We start from the raw sequence: 20,641 nt of genomic DNA on the forward strand, positions 1-20,641 counted from the left end.
AACAACTTTTATCACTTTATTATGGAACGCATTTTGAGCAGGAAATGCTAGGAAAAAATATATTCAAGTAGCTGTGATCCAATAGCAAGCTAATATCTCTATATATAATATAGCAGAATCAATGTGAAATTTTTTCCCTCCATTTGATGCATTTGAGAGTTATGGAATATCAATGGTTTAGGAACTTCATAATCATCATAAATCTTTATCTTTATCTTTATACATACATACATACATACATACATACATACATATATATATACATATATATATATATATATATATATATATATATATGTGTGTGTGTGTGTGTGTGTGCGCGTGTGTGTGTGTGTGAAAGAGATTGTTGAGTTTATACAACACAAAGATGCAAGATGAAAAAATGTGTACAAATTTATAAATTCATGTAATCATTAATTAATTTCTACGAGTGTTTTATATCAATTTTGATTTTATATATATATATATATATATATATATATATATATATATATAGGCGGGTTCAGGTGCGGTAGTGTCTTACGGTGCGGTTATTTCTTACGGTGCGGCAACACCAATAGTTCACCAAATATGCACCATCAACGTTAGGAAATACATCACACAAAACAGAGTAAACAGAGCCCTGCATCACCAAACACACACCATTAGGTGTGAGTAAAAACACTATACACTGTTCGGAAATACACCATTGGGGGTGGTGAGTTATATGGTGTGTTTTTTTGAGTCTGTGGTGTATTTTGTGATGTTTTATTACATTTTATTGGGGTGTGTTTTTATTACACTGTTGGTGCATATTGTTAACACTGTTGGTGTATTCTGGAATTTGACCGCACCGCCGCACCGTAAGACCCCGCCGCATATGAGCGCTCTTATATATATATATATATATATATATATATATATATGTAGTAACTTTTTAATAGTTTGTAATTTTGATTAGTTTTTTTAATAATTTATTTACAAAAAAATTTTCCCGCCTAAGTGTGAATGCATATTAATAGATTTGTAAGATCATTATTTTTTTGTGTGTAAACCACGAGGTGGTCCGGGTCTTTCTCTGTCCGTTTAACTTTGTAAGATCATTATTGCAAATGAGGTTAGCAATATTAATGCATTTTTTGTCATATATTGTCTTAACATTTAAATATTAAATGTATAACTATACTTACATTTTTAATAAAATTAATTCTGTTTTGTATTATAACATTACAACAATACTTATAAATTTTTGTCCGTGCACCGCACGGGGCAAATACTAGTAGTTATTAAGAGAAAATTACAATTTTGGTCCTATGACTATAGGGGCGTATTAATTTTAATACTTGACTTTAAAAACTAACAATTTGGTCCTGTAACTATGTAATTTCTAACACATTTGGTCCTCCCGGCCAAATCATCGGCGAAATTTGGCCGGAAAAACTAAACCCATTTTAAATTAAATATAAGTGGGGGCAAAACGGTCATTTGAACTTCAAATTTCTGTTCCCAAATCGGAGCGAGAACTATAATTGACCAAGTGGGGGCAAAGGTCCGAACTGGGAGAGGCAACAAATGGAGTCACCATTGATGCAGCGGCAACCAGTGAACCGGAAAGAACATGAACTGTAATTGACCATCCTTTTCGCTCCTTCCCTGGCCGCTCCCTTTCGCTTCCTAATGAACTCAACCAACCTCTAGGACCGCTTTGCTCCGACGGAAATGATGTACAATGCAGTACAAAATATATGATGACAAACAGTTCAATACTTCAATATGTTCAGCAATTCTACTTAACACTGATTGATAGTTGATCAGAAAAGAAACTGTAGGAAGCAAAGAATGTCGTTGCATTTTCAACAGTAGTCGAGTTTTCAAATAGTAATTGAATCAAATTAACCTCAACCTAAGAAAATTTTGTTAAGGGCTAAAGTTTTAAAAGCTTCGTATCTTCACTTTAAACATGAACACTTGTCCAGTGACGCCGAAGATTTAAATACAACTACATATTTTAGCTTTAATTTAGAACACATCAACACATATGTATGGAACAAGCCCTCCTTTACAGTACCACTTGGCAATTTCCACTGTAATTGTGGTCATGAAGCATGTCGGTTTGTAAAGGAAAACGGAAAAAATAAAAAGGTAAAATAAGTGAGAAGACAGGACGGACCTGGACCATTGATTCCAGTCTGCAGTGGTTCGGAAACTAAACTTGCAGTTGAAAACCGGTTGACGAATGTTTCCTTGGAATTGGAACACCTGAGGACTGCATTCTGGCTCGCCATCGAATTGAAAAACGAATCTCGGGTCCGGAAACTTGAAGTTCAAATGATAGTTTTGCCCCTACTCATATTTAATTTAAAATGGGTTTGGTTTTTCCGGCCAAATTTCGCCGGCGATTTGGCCGGGAGGACCAAATGTGTTAGAAATTGCATAGTTATAGGACTATATTGTTAGTTTTTAAAATCAAGTACTGAAATTAACACGCCCCTTATAGTTATAGGACCAAAAGTGTAATTTCCTCTAGTTATTAATCTCAATATATGAACAGTTTTGAGGGGTATACTTTCAAGGCTCGTTTTTCACTAGTCATATTTTTTAAGGATTTAGGTCACTTTAAATACCATTTTAATTTTCAAAAAAAAACAAAAATACCATTTTAAACTGATTTTTCCAACCGTAAATACATTTAATTGCCCTCTACATACAGGTTTGAAGTTTATGAAATCAAAAGTAGTAATTCCTTATAAAATAGATAAATAAGACACAGCTTCAAAAAAAAAAGATAAATAAGACACAATCTTTTAAAATTATTATGAACCAAAACACTATTAAGATGATATTGTTATTGAGAATTGTTAATTTGAGAAAATTTTGCATTGTGTTTTTTTTTTTTTTTTTTTTTTTTTTTTTTTTTTGGGTAAGAGATTAATCCTAAAAATAAATATTTTCCCTAAAAAGTAAAGAAATTAAAACAAAAAAGGATATATAGAAAAAAACAAAAAATATTCAAAATACATTAAAGGCAAATATGGAGTATTGAAAAGTAATTTTAGGAGTGTGTGTATGAGGAAAGTGTTGGAAAATAATAGTGTAAAATGACATTTTAAGTGGCTATTTTATGTTACAAATATTAGTGAGGTCTATTTTTGATTTGGGTCGGGTCAAAATCGACTCGAATTCTTTGAAATGAAACAAAGAAATTGATATATTATACACTTAACACGGATAATGGGTGAATAGAATTTTAATTCTCAAAGTAGACCCATTTAAGTCGATAAATGAAGGTGGAAAAGGTTTGGAATTGAAAAAAAAAAAAACTCTTGTCCCACATTAGAAAGGGAGGTGGGTTTGAACTAGTATATAGTTTTAATTAACTCATGTGCATTCACACGAAAATATTTGTTTAGGAAAAAGTGATTTAAAAAAAAAAAAAAACAAACTAACTAACTCACATTATTTTAGATTTAGACTAAATATAAATGGTTCAAGTCAATAACCATGTGGTTGAGTAGCATGAAGTGGCTCTCTCAAATAGAAAGTCATGAGTTCAAGCCCCAGTATGGGCAACAGTTAGGGGTGGGAATAGGCCAGGCCAGGCCCCTTCGTAGAAGCCTAAGGCCAAGCCTATTTAAAGCATACATAAGCCTAGCGTGTTTAATAAAAAGGCCAGACTTTGGTCCATTTATACCAAGCTCGGCCGCCCTAGCCTATTTACACATATATATAATTTATTTGTAATATTAAGTTAGTATATATTCTATTTTGTACCTAATATATATTTATATTTACAATATAATTCCAAGTATATATAATTTCAAACCCTAACCCTCCACCTCCAAAATCGCATTCTAAATTCCTGATTCAACTATAAACATTGTTGTTAATCCTATAAGTGTTCTTATTGTTTAATTGTTCTTACTGTTAAATATTTAATGAAGTCTCACGACTTAATTATGTGAGTTGATTGTTAACTATTTATGAAATTATATAGAATGACAATCAACTTTCAAAAAAAAAAAAATATATAGAATGACAATCAAAATTCATTCCTAAACAAGTTAACAAGCATATTGAAGTTGACTTGTTTTATTTTATTTTATATATGTTTTAATACTATTATGTTTGCATTGTAGCGATATGCTTATATAGTTATATATTAATTTTGTATTAGGTTGGTATATTTCTTAAATTATTTAGAAATACTTATTAAAATTTTTAAAAAGACTTTTTTTTTTTGAATGCTACTAGCCCCATTACATTGTAGTATCTGTTCATATACTTTCTCAACCTACCTATGAAACACAAAGAGCTAATAACGCCTCCACTGAGGAGGTCGTTAAAAAGACTTAATATATAGGTTTTAAATAAACTCAAAGCAGAACTTACTTTGAAGCTTTTTTAATGAGTTAATTCCAGCAATGGTCTTCCGACTATTGTGATTTTCCAAAATTAGTCCTTGTCTTTTAATTTGAACGAAATAGACCTTGACTATCTGATTTGTTCCAGGGTCCTTCCGTTAAACATCCGTTTGTTAAGCGTTAGTGAAGGGCTGAAATGGTCATTTCTTGTGATTATTTTCTTCTTCACTCAGCTTCCTTCCAGCCACCGTTTGGTGGAATATCAAGAGACTGTGCTCTTGTTTGGTCGCAAAGAAAAACTAGCTGTTCTTGGAACACCGAGTGTGGCATTAACTGAAGATCTTGCAGGGACAGTGGAAGTAGTGTTTTTGTTCCTCTGAGATGTTAGTAGTAGCACCGAGAAAAGCTTCGGGGTATGGGCCACCGAGGGCGAGGGATTATATTCATGATATATCGACGGCGGCGGCGTAGTTTAGGTGAGTATGGGGATGAAGCGGGGTGGCGTTGTGTGAGTGGTGGTCCAAAGATCCAGAGGCGGAGTCTTCTTCCCCTTCGGAATCAGAGATGAAGTGAAGGTGCATGGGAGCCGGTGCTAGAGTGAGGAGAGGAAATTGCAACGGGAGGTTTGTGGGGAGAGGAATTGAAGCAATAGGTTGTGGGTCTCCTCCTCCTTTACGGTGAGAAGGGAGAATGATAATCGGCGATGTTGTACTCATCCACGCAGTTCTTGAACCTCCTGGTTGCCCTTCACCCCCCAATCGTCTCTGTACTACTCTCCTTCCTTCCACTTGCGTACTGCACACCATAGCCACCACCATCAGTCCATCACTACCGCCCATAAGGAAGTGGCTTACAAGGAAGGGTGGGGAGCTGATATATATATATATATATATATTCTGAAACAAAAAGTAGCTAAACTAGCATGATTGATCTTAATAGTATAATATAATATGATTTGATATAATGGGTCTGACACATTCATGCATGCATGGTTAGTGAAGATGTGATGAAAGGACACACGCGTATATTATCGCGATGCAGAAGCCAGCGTTGGCAGCAGCTACGGAGTGCCGCGTCTTCTCAAATCTCATCCGTTCGTTACACATCGTCCAAATTCGCAAGCTCATCAGTAGGCTAGCTGTTTTAAACAAAACAATCCCGGAGCAACAGCGATAAATCAGCCCGCGTTACACCAATAAAATGCAAACTACTCAAGCTCCTTGCCATCTCGAGCTCAAGACACACGCATGGAGGTCTAGTTCAGAGTCCAATCATTCCAGAGGAATTGAAGCAGATAAAAGAATATGGTGATGGTGAAGTTGGACTATCAGATGAGCGTGCCCTTTCACTTCTTGCTGTGAGGAAGAACAGAGCAGGACAAACTAATGAACCTTTACATGTTGCTGCAATGCGCATACAAAACAAATTTTGCAGCTTGAAGGGACGAAAGGATTTTCTTCTAATTCGACAGCAAATTATTAAAATTCAGGTGTGTTGTTGTGGGTACAAAATGGATATAAGCACTTTTTTTTTTTTGGTCTTTTACATTTTTATTCTTTTCCATTTCATCATAATAATCTTCCAAACTCATCTCTGCTCCTGAATTTTTACATGTGTTGTTGCTCTTTCTTTCGCGTAAAAGTCACATGTAAGAGGACACCAGGTGAGGAAGAACTCTAGAAAGATAATCTGGTCATTGGAATCTTGGACTCTTGGATAAGGTAATTTTGAGATGGAGACGAAAAGGAAGTGGCTTGCGTGGGTTTAAGTCAGAAACACTTCATTGCGCTTTCCTCGCCAATTAAATCCAAATCCACCGGGCACGGCCCCCATGCACTCCGCTAAACCCACCGAAAATTACTGAAGCCATGAATAAGAAGCCAGGAAGGACAAGAAGAGACATAACTAAGGAAATTACGCTTGTACTCCTCTACTTGTCTAATGTTTCTTGAAAGGACCAATGGTGGAACAAATCTGATAGTCAAGGGTCTATTTCGTCCAAATTAAAAGATGAGGATTAATTTTAAAAAATCACAATAGTCGGAGGACCATTGCTGGAATTAACTCCTTTTTTAATGGTCTGCATATTAACAGGCTTTTAAAAAAGGTTTCATGCCAGGCTAGGCTAATTGTAGGCTCATGCTTGAGCCTAACAAAAAGGCAAATTATACCGTGCACTTGTGCGCCCTAGCCCAAAACGACGTCGTTTTGTACCTTTTCGTGTCTGCTGTTAACTCTTAAAAAAAAATCATGTTTCAAATGTACAGAATTGTATAATAGAATACACAGAATTTTATACCTGAAAACACAAAATTTTATAACTGAAAATTCTCATGGTTTGAATGTACAGAATTATTATATAATATAATGCACCAAATTTTATACCTGAAATTAACAAAAAGACATCGTTTTGGGAGGCGGGGACACACATTGTTATGTGCGCCCTGGTGCACGATATAACGATTGTAACAAAAAGCCTACATATAGGCTCTTAAGCCCAGGTCTTAGGTTTTCGTAACAAGCCCATGCCTAATTCTCTAAAGCATTCTCTAAAACTCGGCTCGACCTATTTCCACCCGTAGCAACAGCATAGGGCCACAAGAGTTTTAGAGGGTCTAATATTTACACCGTTCATAATTATTTGATAAAAATAATCATATTTGATAAAAATAATCATATATTTTACAGGTAGGAATTGTGATTTTTTGCGTTCATCTAGTGTTACATTGTTCATACTTATTTGAAATAAAAATTATATATTTTACAATATTGATTTTAAAAATTGCACTTATTCTTTTAGCCAAACCTCATTTATTTATAAGAAGGGACGACAAAAATAAATAAATAAATAAAATCTAGCCATGAGCCCCAATGGAGTGATATGTTAAGTATATTTGAACAAATACTACAACAAAATCAGTTGTACTAAACGTCTCGGCATGCATTATTTTGAAATAAAAATATATGCATTTTTATTTATTTATTCACATTTTCACTTATTTATGAAAAATGTCAAGGGTCTCTTACTTATTATTTATTTTTTGAGTACTAGTAACTCTTTTTTTTTTTTGGTGAAATTGGACCCGTGGAAACGGGAAGGAAACAAGCTAAAAAACTACCAGACTCTAACCGAGCTAGCCCCGAAAGCATCCGCTGCAAGGAGCGTCTCAAGGCTAGCTGGAGGATCAACCAAGTAGGAAGTGCCCCACTCCCCATGTTGCCAAAGGTTTGCCAAGTGATCAGCACTCTTATTGCCCTCTCTTAAGGTATGAGAGAAGACAATATTATCAAACCGGGCTACTAGATATTTGCAATCTCTGACAAGAGTCGACGAAGCCTCATGGACTTCCTCCTCCCCTTTCATAACCGATATGACTACTTCTGAATCAAGTTCAAAGATTAACATGTCCCACCCCTTGGCCTTTGCCAGCCGCAGACCCTCCCTTAGGCCCCACAGCTCCGCGGCAAAGCTATTAGAATTCCCGATTTTAGTATAAAACCCGAACAGCCAGTCTCCCTTGTGGTTCCGAGCTAACCCACCGGCACTAGCGGTCTTTGTGTTCGATTTAAAGGCCCCATCAGTGTTGATTTTGATCCACTCACCGTCAGGCGGGTTCCAGGAGACCCAACGAATCTTCCCAGACTTGTTAGCGGCTGGATGCCTACTCAACTCCATCGTGATCTTGGTGAGATCCAAGGAGCGCCGAACAATGTCCACTGGATTTGGAGTTTGGAGGTCAAAAATTCGCCTGTTTCTCGCCTTCCAAATTTCCCAACAGGAATACGCAAACTTGACCGCCCACGGGAAGCCATTAACAATGGCCTTAGAACAACAATTGCTCTTAAACCATTCCCAGGATTGCGTCTGATGCCCAAAACAGAAACTATCTGGGATGTCTGTTCTCTTCCAGCAGTCTTTGGCAAAGCGGCAACCAGAAAAAATATGCATTGTGGACTCGTCATCTTCGCCGCAACCTGAACATGTGCTGTCCTCCACGAGCCCCCGCTGTGCCTTTCGGCGTTGGTCAGCAACTTTCCTTTCACCGTGAGCCACAAAAAGAAGCGGCACCTTTCAGAGACACCAACTTTCCAGAGCCAACTATAATCCTCCGTCACCTCCGTGTCACCTGCAATGTAAGAGAAGGCAGAACTTACCGAGAAACTACCTGAGGGAGAATTCGGCCAGTAGAGGGCGTCCTTCGATCTCTCATCTATTGGGATTGGGATGGCCCTTATCATATTCACCACGTCATGAGGGAGCATTGCGCTTAACCTGTCAATATCCCAACTCCGGTTAGTTAAAATAAAATCACTAACTTTTACCTGGCCTATGTCATCGTCAATGGTCACTTCGTCCAGGAGTCCAAGGGGTTTGTCGCCGACCCACCAATCCGAAAAAAAATTGAGGGAGTTGCCATTACCAATCCGCCAGGCTGCCCCAAGTTCCATTATAGACCGACCTCTCAGAACACTTTTCCACCCCAAGGAGGAGTTACTAGCGCTGGAGGCAAGGAAGAAGTTGTCATCTTTAACATATTTTTCCTTCATGACTTGAACCCAAATTTTGTCGTGGCAAGTATTAATTTGCCAAGCTAACTTAGCAAGGAGGGCATCATTGAAATCAGCACACCGTCTAAGCCCCAGGCCGCCCGAAACCTTCGGTTTGCAAATGTCATTCCAACCCACAAGGTGCATTTTCTTTTTATTCTCTGAATCCCCCCCAAAGGAAATTCCTGCAAATTTTATCCACTTCATTGGTCACCCCCACAGGTAGCTTGAAGACTTGCATGGAGTACACCGGCATGGATGCAAGAGCAGATTGAACGAGAACTTTCCGACCGGCTAGGCTAAGCGAGTCAGATTCCAATTGGCCAGTTTCCTCTTCATGCCTTCAAGGATATACCCAAAGGTATTTTTTGAGACTTGTTGGTGAATGATTGGGACACCGAGGTAGTTGCCCAGGTTGTCATTGACTGGGATGCCTGTAGTCCTCTTCAAACTGTTTTTGATACTGACACTTGTGTTTGGGCTGCAGAAAATACTCGACTTACCGATGTTGATGCTAAGCCCCGATCTCTTGGAAAAGTCTTCCATACAGTCCATAATAACACGCCCTTGAGCTTCGGATGCTTCAGCAAAAAGCATAAGGTCATCTGCAAAGAAGAGGTGCGACACCCCGGTGCCTCTCCTTGAGATGGCTATCGGTCTCCAGTGGTTCTTACGGACTTCTTCTTGAATATCCCATGATAATTTTTCCATGACTAGGATGAAGAGATACGGGGCAATGGGGTCGCCCTGCCGGAGGCCCCGCCCCGGTTGGAATGGCATGAGCTTCTCCCCATTCCAAAGTAGGGAAATAGAGCTTTCCTTTATCCCGAACATTATGAGCCTGATGAGTTGATGGGGGAAGCCGAAGTCCTCTAGAGTGTACTCGAGGAACTCCCAGTTGATACTGTCATAAGCTTTGTGAAGATCTAACTTAATCGCCATCAAGCCCTTGCCCCCTTTCCTTTGCCGCATCGAGTGAACGATTTCCTGTGTGAGGATAATATTGTCCATTGTGGACCTTCCCGGTAAGAAACTATTTTGAAACGGACCAATGAGCTTCTTCATAATCGGTCGCATCCTGTTCACAATGACCTTCGAGATGATTTTATAGCTCACGTTCAACAAGGTGATTGGCCTGAAGTCACTTGCCGATTCAGGGCTCGCTTTTTTGGGAATGAGGGTGATATACGATTCCAGGAGCTTCTTGGGCACCGTACCTGTCACCAAGGCCTCCCTGACCAACCCCAAAATTGGACCTTTTGTCACGTCCCAGAATGACTGATAGAAGGCGGCTTGGATGTCGTCCGGCCCCGGGCTTCCATATTTTTTCATTCCCATAACAGCTTTCCTAACTTCCTCCATGGTTGCCACCTGGCATAGACTCGCGGCTTCCCTTGGCGAAATCTTGTGTCCGTTGTAGATTTTTGGCGGGATACCATCCGGAGGATTTTTCCTGCAGAATAAATTAATAAAAAAATTAGTCACATGTTCAGTGATCTCTTTTAAATTGGAATTCCATTTACCATCTATTTTAAGCATTCTAATTCTAGCTCTGTTGCGCCGAATGAGAGTGGACTTATGATAGAAGGACGTATTCCTGTCCCCATCTTGAATCCACGTTCTCCTTGATTTTTGGAACCACAGCAATTCCTCCTGTTCCAAAGTCTGATTGAGATCTTCAAGTAACCTGGTCTCCAGGATCTGGAGCCCTTTCGAGGTGTTATAAAACGATGACTCCTGGATACCTTTGATTCTGGCTTGTAACTTGGCTTTTCTTTTAAAGATATTACCGAATATCTCTTTATTCCAAACTTTGCTTTGGTTCGTCACTTCCTCAATAGAGCCCATCAAATCAAGGGCAGGGTTGGACCAAACCTTGGTCCACAAGTTTCTGAAGTCCACCCTATTGAGCCACGCTCCTTCAAAGCGAAAAGGCCTATTTTTTCTTCTTGGAGGATCACCTGCACTACCCATGAACTTAAGCGGGTGGTGGTCGGAATGCGTTCTTGGGAGGACTGCCGCTTTGGCTTCTGGGAAGAGGAGTTGTGCCTCCGTGTTCCAAAGGACTCTGTCCAGTTTCCTACGCTGTACCATACGCCCACCGTGATGTCGGAACCAGGAGTAGCGGGCCCCGATCGTTCCCATATCTAGTAAGCCACAATCATTATAACCATCCACAAACTTGAGGCAGCGACTTATGTTGATTGAGTCGCTACCCCATTGCTCATTTTCGTTGGCGATGTCATTGAAATCACCCATCATTATCCATGGCCCATTCCTCGAAGTCGCCATAGTTTTGCACTCATTCCAGAACCTTTCTTTGGCAGATGGGTTCGGTCTCACGTAAGCAAAAGAAACCCTCACCTCAGTGGAACCCGTGTTCACCACCCCATGTATTGCTTGAGTGGAATTCTGAACAACCCTGAAATTCAAAATACTTGCCCTCCAAAAGAGCGTTAGGCCCCCAGCAAAACCCAGGGGGTCAACAGAAAAAAAGTTAGTAAAACCCAAATTTTCAGCCATACTCTTTAACTTACCAAACTCCCTGGTTTTTGTTTCCAGGAAGCAAATGGCACCAATCTCCTTATCTCTCATCAACATTCTGGCATGGCTGATCGTCTTCCGGTTCGCCACGCCACGACAGTTCCAAGAGATCAGAATCATTGAGAGGCCGTTCGAGACAAGGAAGAATTAACACCACCTTCCTTACGCGTAGCCTGACTGAACCAGTTCCCCCCTCCCCCAAAGGACGGAGGACCAGTGTTAACTCAAGATATGGGATTGTCTGTGTTGCCAAAAACAAAATGGACCCCCAAATTGTTGGACTTGGTTCTACTGGAGGATTCTCCACGTTCTTGGAAACCCTTCTTGTCTGCAACCTGTTTTTGGTTGCTCTTATTAGGATTCTTCTTGTTTGTCTGTTTCTTCCTTCCATTCAACATTGGATCATCGTCCACCGTGATTGGCGTATCAATTAGCCCATCAAGACCCTGCAACGGCGTGAAAGTATTATTCACAGTTAGGGGCGATTTAGATGGAGGATTACCTGGATTGCCACCCGAGGCTCTGCCTTTCCCTTAGGACCGGTTTCCACCTTCCCGTGCTTGATGTTTCTCCATCGGCAGGCTCTGAGTGCGTTTATTCGCGTTACTCTTCAGCTTTGGCTTAGATTTGGCTCCAGGAAAACGTTTATCTTTCTTTTTGTGATTCACGATCATCCAAGCGCCATGCTTTTCGATGGGGATTACCGGAGGAGGCTGGTGTTGTTCCACGTGCATGTCATCTTGGTTCATGTTGGCCTGAGGAGGATCCGCACCGGCGTCGACTCCACCACCACCAGTCTGGTTCTTGGAACAGAATTCCGACCTGTGTCCTACCTCTCCACATCCGAAGCAGATAACATGAAGACCTTCAAATTCGATGCGTTGGAGACGATCTTCTACCTTAACCACTGCCACCAGTGGTTTTGAGAGATCTATCTCCACTGCCGCTCTTGCAAATTGACCCCGTACTACCCCTAACGTTGATCTGTCCAACTTTAGCGGCGAACCCACCTGCCGAAGGATGTCTTTAACTGCTTTCTCACGAAAGAATTCAGCCGGGAGGCCCGGCAGACGTACCCAGACCACCATTCGCTCTAGTTTTTCGCTGGAGGGATCGAAATTTGGTTTCCACCGTTGGGTTACGACGTATTGGTCAAATAACTTCCACGGACCATTCGTTATCACATGCATGCAGTCAGCTTTCAGTTGGAATCTGGTGATAAACCAGCCCGATCCGAGATCAATGATCTCCACCTTACCTTGCGGATTCCATAAACGCAACATACGTTGCTGGAAAAGGGAAAGCGCAATTGGTTTGCCAAGGAACTTCACGATCAACGCGTTCTTCCAAGGTTTGATCCATTCGGCTCGGAGAGCTTTAGGAAACTTAACCACAGGTATACCTTCTTCTCCTTCCCTAACAATATTCTCTTTATCCTCGTCGACCTGAATCTCATCTTCGAACCAGTTGTCCTCATCCTCCAAACTCGAACCTTCTGTGTCAAAGGATGGGTGGTCGGCCGCAGCCTCAGCAAACGAGCGCTTCGTGGGTTTGAAACGTTTGAAGCCCCTCGTGCCACCATCCTGGAGGCCCAGTTGGCCGCCGTTCACCGCCGGCGTGGGGGCCGCCTCTGCTTCCATGGCCAAAGGACGGCGCGAAACTTACCAAAAAAAGGACGGGAAACCTAGAGACGTTGGGAGAGATTTTCGATGAGTACTAGTAACTCTATTACAATATAATAGAGTAAATACCGGCGGAGGTCCTCCGACTTTGGTGGCACTGCCACTTTTAGTCCTCAACTTTTAAATCAACCACTTTTAGTCCTCTTACTTTTTGTTTCTATCCATCTATGGTCCTTTCGTTAAACTTGACCATCTAATGCCGTTTTTTAAAAGGTAATCCAGTCCTTTCATAATTAATTTATTAATTATTATGTTTAATTTCCTCATCTGAATAGTCAAACAATGGTTTTCCAGCTATGAACGTATACAAAACCAGCTCGTGAATCAAAATGGCATACAAAAGCTGGTACGAAAGTTGTGCCAAAACGACGTCGGGATATCTCGGTATGACTCGGCAAACATAATAATTAATAAATTAATTATGAAAAGACTGAATTATCTTTGAGAAAACGGCATTAGATGGTCAAGTTTAACGGAAGGACCATAGATGGCTAGAAACAAAAAGTAAGAGGACTAAGAGTGGTTGGTTTAAAAGTTGAGGACTAAAAGTGGCAGTGCCACCAAAGTCTGTCCGCTGGTATTTACTCCAATATAATATCTATTCATCTACTTTCACAACTTATTGAAGCACAAAGAGTCATTACCGTCCTCACTAAAACTCAAACCCATGACCTCCCATTTGAAACAGTCACTTGATGCCAGTAGACTACATATCTCTTAATTTTTAAGTATAGGCTTTCATACATTCATTTTTATAGCATTGATGATTGATATTTACTATAATTTATCACAAGATCATTTTCGTATGTGTTGTAATCAAGGTAACAAATGTATTTTTCATTTCTTTTTGCAAGAAAAGGAAATTTTGTAAAAGAAAATTTATAATTTCGTCTTTATTGCCGGGCATCAAACAACTTCCCAATAATTGATATCATTTATTTTTATCATATCTTATTAGATCTAACTCCACACCTTGTCTGAGTATTGATCCTTCTAGTTTGAAACAATGAAACCCACAAAACTTTGACAACTTGGGTTGATGCCAAAAACCAAATGTCCATTCCATGCCTACACATGTGAAATTTCATGTTTATGGGCAAATTGCAAAATTCCTGACAAGGTACTAAGGCTAAATCACTTAAATACTTGGCGGGTTATATTTGAGGTTTAAATTATTGAGTTAATGCTTCTCTAAAAAAAAAATGTATGAGGGTTTAAAAATCAAAGATGTGACTTCATCATATTGTATGAGGGTTTATAATGTTGAAATTACAATATGTGACAATGAAATAAATTTATCAACTTGGGATAATAATTGACCCAGCAGCTGGGAAAATTAGTTGAGCATAAATATACATCATGGAAATTGAATATCGAAAACTTCCACAATCAATTTTAAGTAGGAATGTCAATTGTAACCCAAAAATGATGACCTAACCTGATAAACCAAAAAATTATAGATTAGGGCCAAATAAAATTAGCCTATAACCAAGCTAATCAGGTCAACCTCGTTGGACTGTTAGGCTAGTCAGGACTCAGGTGGATCAACCAAATTACCAAAAAAATTCCTAAATTACTAAGGTCCTGCAATATACTTACTTTTATATACGATACAAAAAATAAACATCCATCCATCCACAGGCAATTTATATCCTACACCACGGCGCGCGTTGCACTATGCGCCCAGATGCAAAACGACATCGTTTTAATTATTATTTTTTTTTGAAATTTCCCACCCCAGTGAATGGCAGTAATTTTTTCTTTAAAAAAAACCCGCTGTTCAAGAATGTACATAATGTTATACTAGAATACACATAATGTTATACATGAATGTACATAATTATATAACAAAATATACATACTCTTTTTAAAAGATAATACACATAATCTAACATAATACATAATAAACATAAACTTTTAACATAATACACATCAACTCTTAACATAATACACACAAATTTTCTGATTCGGATGTACATAATTGTATAAAAAGAATATACATAATTGTATAAAAAATACACATAACTGTATGAACCGATACACATAACGTTGTGAACAAATACACATAATCTCAGCAACTTCCTACCGCGCCTCCCAACACAAGCCCAAAACGACGTCGTTTTGGGAGGCGCGCGGCGCACAGTGCTATGTGCGCCGTGGTGTAGGATATAACGATTGCCACACACACACACACACACACACACACACACACACACACACACACACACACACACACACACACACACACATATATATATATATATATATATATATATATTTATATGCCAATATGATACTCCGTATATACTAATACATAACATTGTCAATTATCTAACAAAATATAAAATTAAAATATACATATTAATGTATAATGTCATTATAAACATAATCCTAGCCTAAACAAAAAATTGCAACAACTCTATTTACATCAAAGGCATTTATGAAATCTCAAAACTGCTTCTCCAATTATATGTTTTTTGCGCCCATTACATGGCAAAATGTCAAATAAAAAACACCTAATTTCTTCTCACATCTCAAAGATTCACCCGGAGTATGATTTTAAATTGAATTATATAAAATTTAAATCATCCCTCTATACAAACAAATGATATATTGAAATGTCACCAAGGATGTAATCCAATCATGTGCCCAAAAAGACCAAAGAATATGATAGATCTCATGGGCAAGAAATTGGAAAGCTAAAGTTAAAATTCAATTGATGTTGCAAACGAAGAAATTGCCAAAAGACATTATCATTTGTCTTGGGACAGAGTGAGTTTGCTTTCTCATACCGCAACTTTCCTTCCTCCTCTATTTCCAACTATTGTGTCAACCATGTCCAATCCAATCAATGAATTAATGTTTTGCTATATTTCTATATGAAATCTTAGGAAGATGAAAATAACCAAATGACATAATGTAACAAACAGACATAAACCATCTACTTCCAAACAAATTATTTTAAATTAGTGCAAAATAATCATGGCAGAGGTTGTGAACTGGCATATTGGTCATAGCCATGACCACAATGATCTACAATATTAGGGCTCATTCCACTTATGCCATAATCTATTGCCTATTTGTGGTGACGTACTGTCACTCCCTCATATTTGTGACAAATTATTAGAGAGTTACCAAGGCAAGGTGAAACAAATAACATATAGAACACACTCATATATTTATAATAAGTACACAACCATACAAAAAGAAGAAGTCATGGGCACAAAGATTAGAGATTCTGAGCCCAATAAAGCAATAAAACATGAAGCATTTCATCTCTTGGCTAATTTGGATTTAAAATAAGTAGTTGCTTGAATCAGAAGATTATTTTTCATGACCTCAGAGTCTTAACATAGTAAATGCGTGCAAGAGAATGATAAGCTAGAGCTAATAGAAAATAGAATGCCATTAATTCTTAATTTTGATTTGAAATAAGTTGTTGCTTAAATACAGAAGAATACTATCAATAGTCGCATCATAGTAAATATGGGCAAGAGGATGATCAGCTAGAGCTAATACATGATAAAATGCCATCATATCAGCCATCAACATGCTGTAATAATCATCACCTCATTCTCAAAAGCCCAAGAATAGAGAAGCTTGAATTCTTAATAATATTCATGAATTTACTAGAAGCTTGAATTTACTATGTAGTATTCATGACCTCAATAGTCTTAACATAGTAAATGTGCGCAAGAGAATGACAAGCTAGAGCTAATAGACAATAAAATGCCAATAATTCTTAATTTTGATTTGAATTAAGTAGTTGCTTAAATACAGAAGAATATTATCAATAGTCATATCATAGTAAATATGGGCAAGAGGATGATCAGCTAGAGCTAATACATGATAAAATGCCATCATATCAGCCATCAACATGTTGTAATATTCATCACCTCATTCTCAAAAGCCCACAAATAGAGAAGCAGACAATTGAAATGGTTTAAAAGGGTACCACAAATTACATAGCCTAAAAGTATAATTCAGAGTGTACAGATACTAAGAATACTCTCTCTCCCTCAAGAGACAAAAAAATCTACTCCATTATAAATTACCCCATGTGTTGGTATTCTTATGTTAAACAAAGAAATTGATTTTAAATAACTTAGTACTTTATAAATAAGAATATAATTAAATTCATGTTTGGCTTTTAGTTTTTCAATGGCAAATCAAATCATATAAGTTTTTGAAAAACTCTAATGAAAAATTTTCTCTAAACAGGCCACAAAAGAACAAATGATTTCCAAGTCATTTTAGTTACATTTTCAAGAACCTCATTACCCCAAAGATGTTAAATTTGAGAACACGACAGCCGGATCCAAATACCACATAGAAGGTGTTAGTGTTTTTATCTTTCTCCAAAAAAACCTCAGCATATAATTGACAATATTATTATGGCAAACTAAGATAGGGTTTAGCTTGTTGTCTGTTTGCTGTTACAGAAGACTGATTGATCAGGATCATCAATAGACGCACTGACACTGAAGAACTGATAAAGGAAGATGTTTCCAAAATGCTGAACGCCGTTTAAGAAGACAGTTTTGGAAAGAAAATCAGCGGATCTGTTTTGGAAGATATGAATCGAATCTTTAAGATTGCATTCTTCACAAATTGTCCTACCATCTACAATGAAAGATATTTTTGGAGAGTGTTCTTACCAAGGAAGTATATGTACCCTCATTCGGTCATGAATTAGGGTTACGATTTTAAGAAGACAAAAAACACTACTTGCTATACACAGGATCATATCTTTGATTATCATGCCTCTTCTCAAGAATATCTGTTCTTGGTGATTATGATGAAGAACTATCGTTGCTTAAACGAAAGGACGCGAAGATCACTCAAGTTGTGGGAACAATGTGGCACTGCGTCATTGAAGCGGACTGCATCGCTCTCCAATCGAAGGGATTTTTCAACAATCCACTAAACCTTTGTAGACTGGGTACGTACCTTGGGGCACTTGGGTGAGATTCTTATTTCTCTACCTTTGTACATTGGATTATGAGTTAGTGGATTGGACGCCTCGGTGATCGTCCCCAGATGTAGATACACACTGTATCGAACTGGGTAAACATCGTATGTGTTGTTTTATTATCTGCTTTAGTTTTTCCTCGACAAATTAATCTGCAATCTATTTGTCCGACTGACAATTCACGTCTCCGTATCAGTCAGTCCTATACACCAGTTGCTTATCTCTAATAATCATCTTAAACTGGGGAAATACAAAATTACAGAAGGTATTAAGGAACAAATTGATATGGACAAAACAAGAATGATCAGCTAGAGCTAATACATGAATGCTATCATATTCAACATCAAATATAATGTCTTCATCATTTCATTCTTTAAGTACCTTAACAATAATACATATAAGATTCGTGGAGGTAATGGACTATAACCTCGTAAACAAATGGAAGAAGAAGAAATTTCAATTTTGGTCATGTGACTATGAGGGTCTTGTTAATTTCAGTCATTGACTTTTAAAAGTGTCAATTTAGTACCTTAACTATGCAATTTTTTTCAATTTTGGTCACTCTGGTCAAATTGCCGGACAAATTTTGCCGGAAAATTTTAATTGTTAAAATAATGAGAGTATTTTGATCATTTCACGTCTATTTTTTTCTTCCCAGGCGAGTCCATCCCTTCCTCTCCCGTTTTCGGTGAATGCAATGAACTACGATGATGGCGAAATGAGGCTTGATGATATTAAAGATAGGGTTTAGAGAGAGAAAGAATGCCGAAAACGGGAGAGAAAGAGATGGACTCGCCGGAGAAGAAGAAAAGAGGCGTGAAACGACCAAAATACCCTTATTATTTTAACCATTAAAATTTTTCCGGCGAAATTTGGCTGGAGTGACTAAAATTGACAAAAATTGCATAGTTAAGGTACTAAATTGACACTTTTGAAAGTCAGGGACTGAAATTAACAAGACCCCTATAGTCATATGACCAAAATTGAAATTTTCTCTAGGTGAAAATTTGAAAAAGATTACAGACGGCGGAGAAAACAGAAAATGTTTTAGCAATCGTTATACCCTACACCACGGCGCGCGTAGCACTGTGCGCCGCGCGGCTCCCAAAACGACGTCGTTTTGGGGTCGTTTTGGGAGGCGCGATAGGAAGTTGCTGTGATTATGTATATTTGTTCATACAATTATGTATATTTGTTCATACAGTTATGTACATTTTTTATACAATTATGTACATTCTTTTTATACAATTATGTACATCCGAATCAGAAAATTTGTGTGTATTATGTTAAAAGTTTATGTTTATTATGTATTATGTTAGATTATGTGTATTATCTTTTAAAAAGAGTATGTATATTTTGTTAAATAATTATGTACATTCATGTATACAATTATGTGTATTCTAGTATAACATTATGTACATTTTTGAATAGGGTTTTTAAAAAAAAAAAAAAATTAACTGCCATACACTGGGGCGGAAAATTTCAAAAAAAAAAAAAAATTAAAACGACGTTGTTTTGCATCTGGGCGCACAATGCAACACGCGCCGTGGTGTAAGATATAAATTGCCATGTTTTAGGGCAACGGCTATTGGAAATGAGGGCCCATCTAGCTTCACGTTAGCCCATTTAATTTAATCTTTCATTTTTGGAAAAAGTGTCAAATTGATCCCCTAAGTCGAGTAAATAGTGTAATTGGGTCATCTAAGTGAAAAAAACTTCATTCAGGTCCTCTAAACCGGTAAAATTGTTCAATTAAGTCCAAATTGACTTGTTTATCAGGCTAAATACATACAGTGTTGACACGCGTCTTTTTTTTTTTTTTTTTTTTTTAATTAAAAATATTATTTATTATAAATTAATTAAAATAATAATAATTAGATTAAAAAAAAAAAAAAACAGCCACTGGCTGTCCACGCCGGACAGCCGGTGGCTGTCTTCCTTCTTCAAGGATAGCCGTGGCCGGAACGAGGGCGATGGTGAAGGCCGTAGCCCTCGTCCAGATCTAGAAGACGATCATGGCCGTCTTCCTTAAGCAGCCGTGGCCGGACGGCCACGACTGTTTTTTTATTTTTTTTAATTTTTTTTAATTTTTTATAATTCTTTTTAATTATTATTATTATTATTATTATTTTAATTAATTTATAATAAATAATATTTTTAATAAAAAATAAAATAAAGACACGTGTCAACACCGTATGCATTTAACCTGATAAACAAGTCCGTATTGAACTATTTTACAGGTTTAGGGGACCTGAATGAAGCTTTTTTCACTTATGGGACCCAATTGCATTATCCACTCGACTTAGGGGGACCTAAATGAAGATTTTTTCACTTATGGAACCCAATTGCACTATCCACTCGACTTAGGGGGCCAATTTGACACTTTTTTGTTAATTTTTTTAGAAAATTGGATCTTTAGTTCTTGATTTATACAAAGTCTAATTCAGTAGTGTAATTATGATTGTATCTATTTTTTCCCCCAGTTATAAACAAAGTGAAGAGTTTGGTCTCCGATGTTAAATTTTTGTCTCAACTTGACGAAAAATCCAAAAACT

General features: G+C 37.8%; 1 long non-coding RNA gene across 1 annotated transcript; it reads left to right on the forward strand.

The window, feature by feature from the left end:
- The first annotated feature begins 4,607 nt into the window (after positions 1 to 4,607).
- LOC109156995 lies at positions 4,608 to 16,393 on the forward strand. The gene is made up of 3 exons (XR_002050151.1): positions 4,608 to 4,620; positions 4,927 to 4,929; positions 15,789 to 16,393. It is a non-coding gene; the product is annotated as an uncharacterized LOC109156995 (long non-coding RNA).
- Positions 16,394 to 20,641: the final 4,248 nt, after the last annotated feature.

The sequence above is a fragment of the Ipomoea nil genome, unplaced genomic scaffold (assembly GCF_001879475.1).
Source record: "Ipomoea nil cultivar Tokyo-kokei standard unplaced genomic scaffold, Asagao_1.1 scaffold0298, whole genome shotgun sequence".
Lineage (NCBI taxonomy): Eukaryota > Viridiplantae > Streptophyta > Magnoliopsida > Solanales > Convolvulaceae > Ipomoea > Ipomoea nil.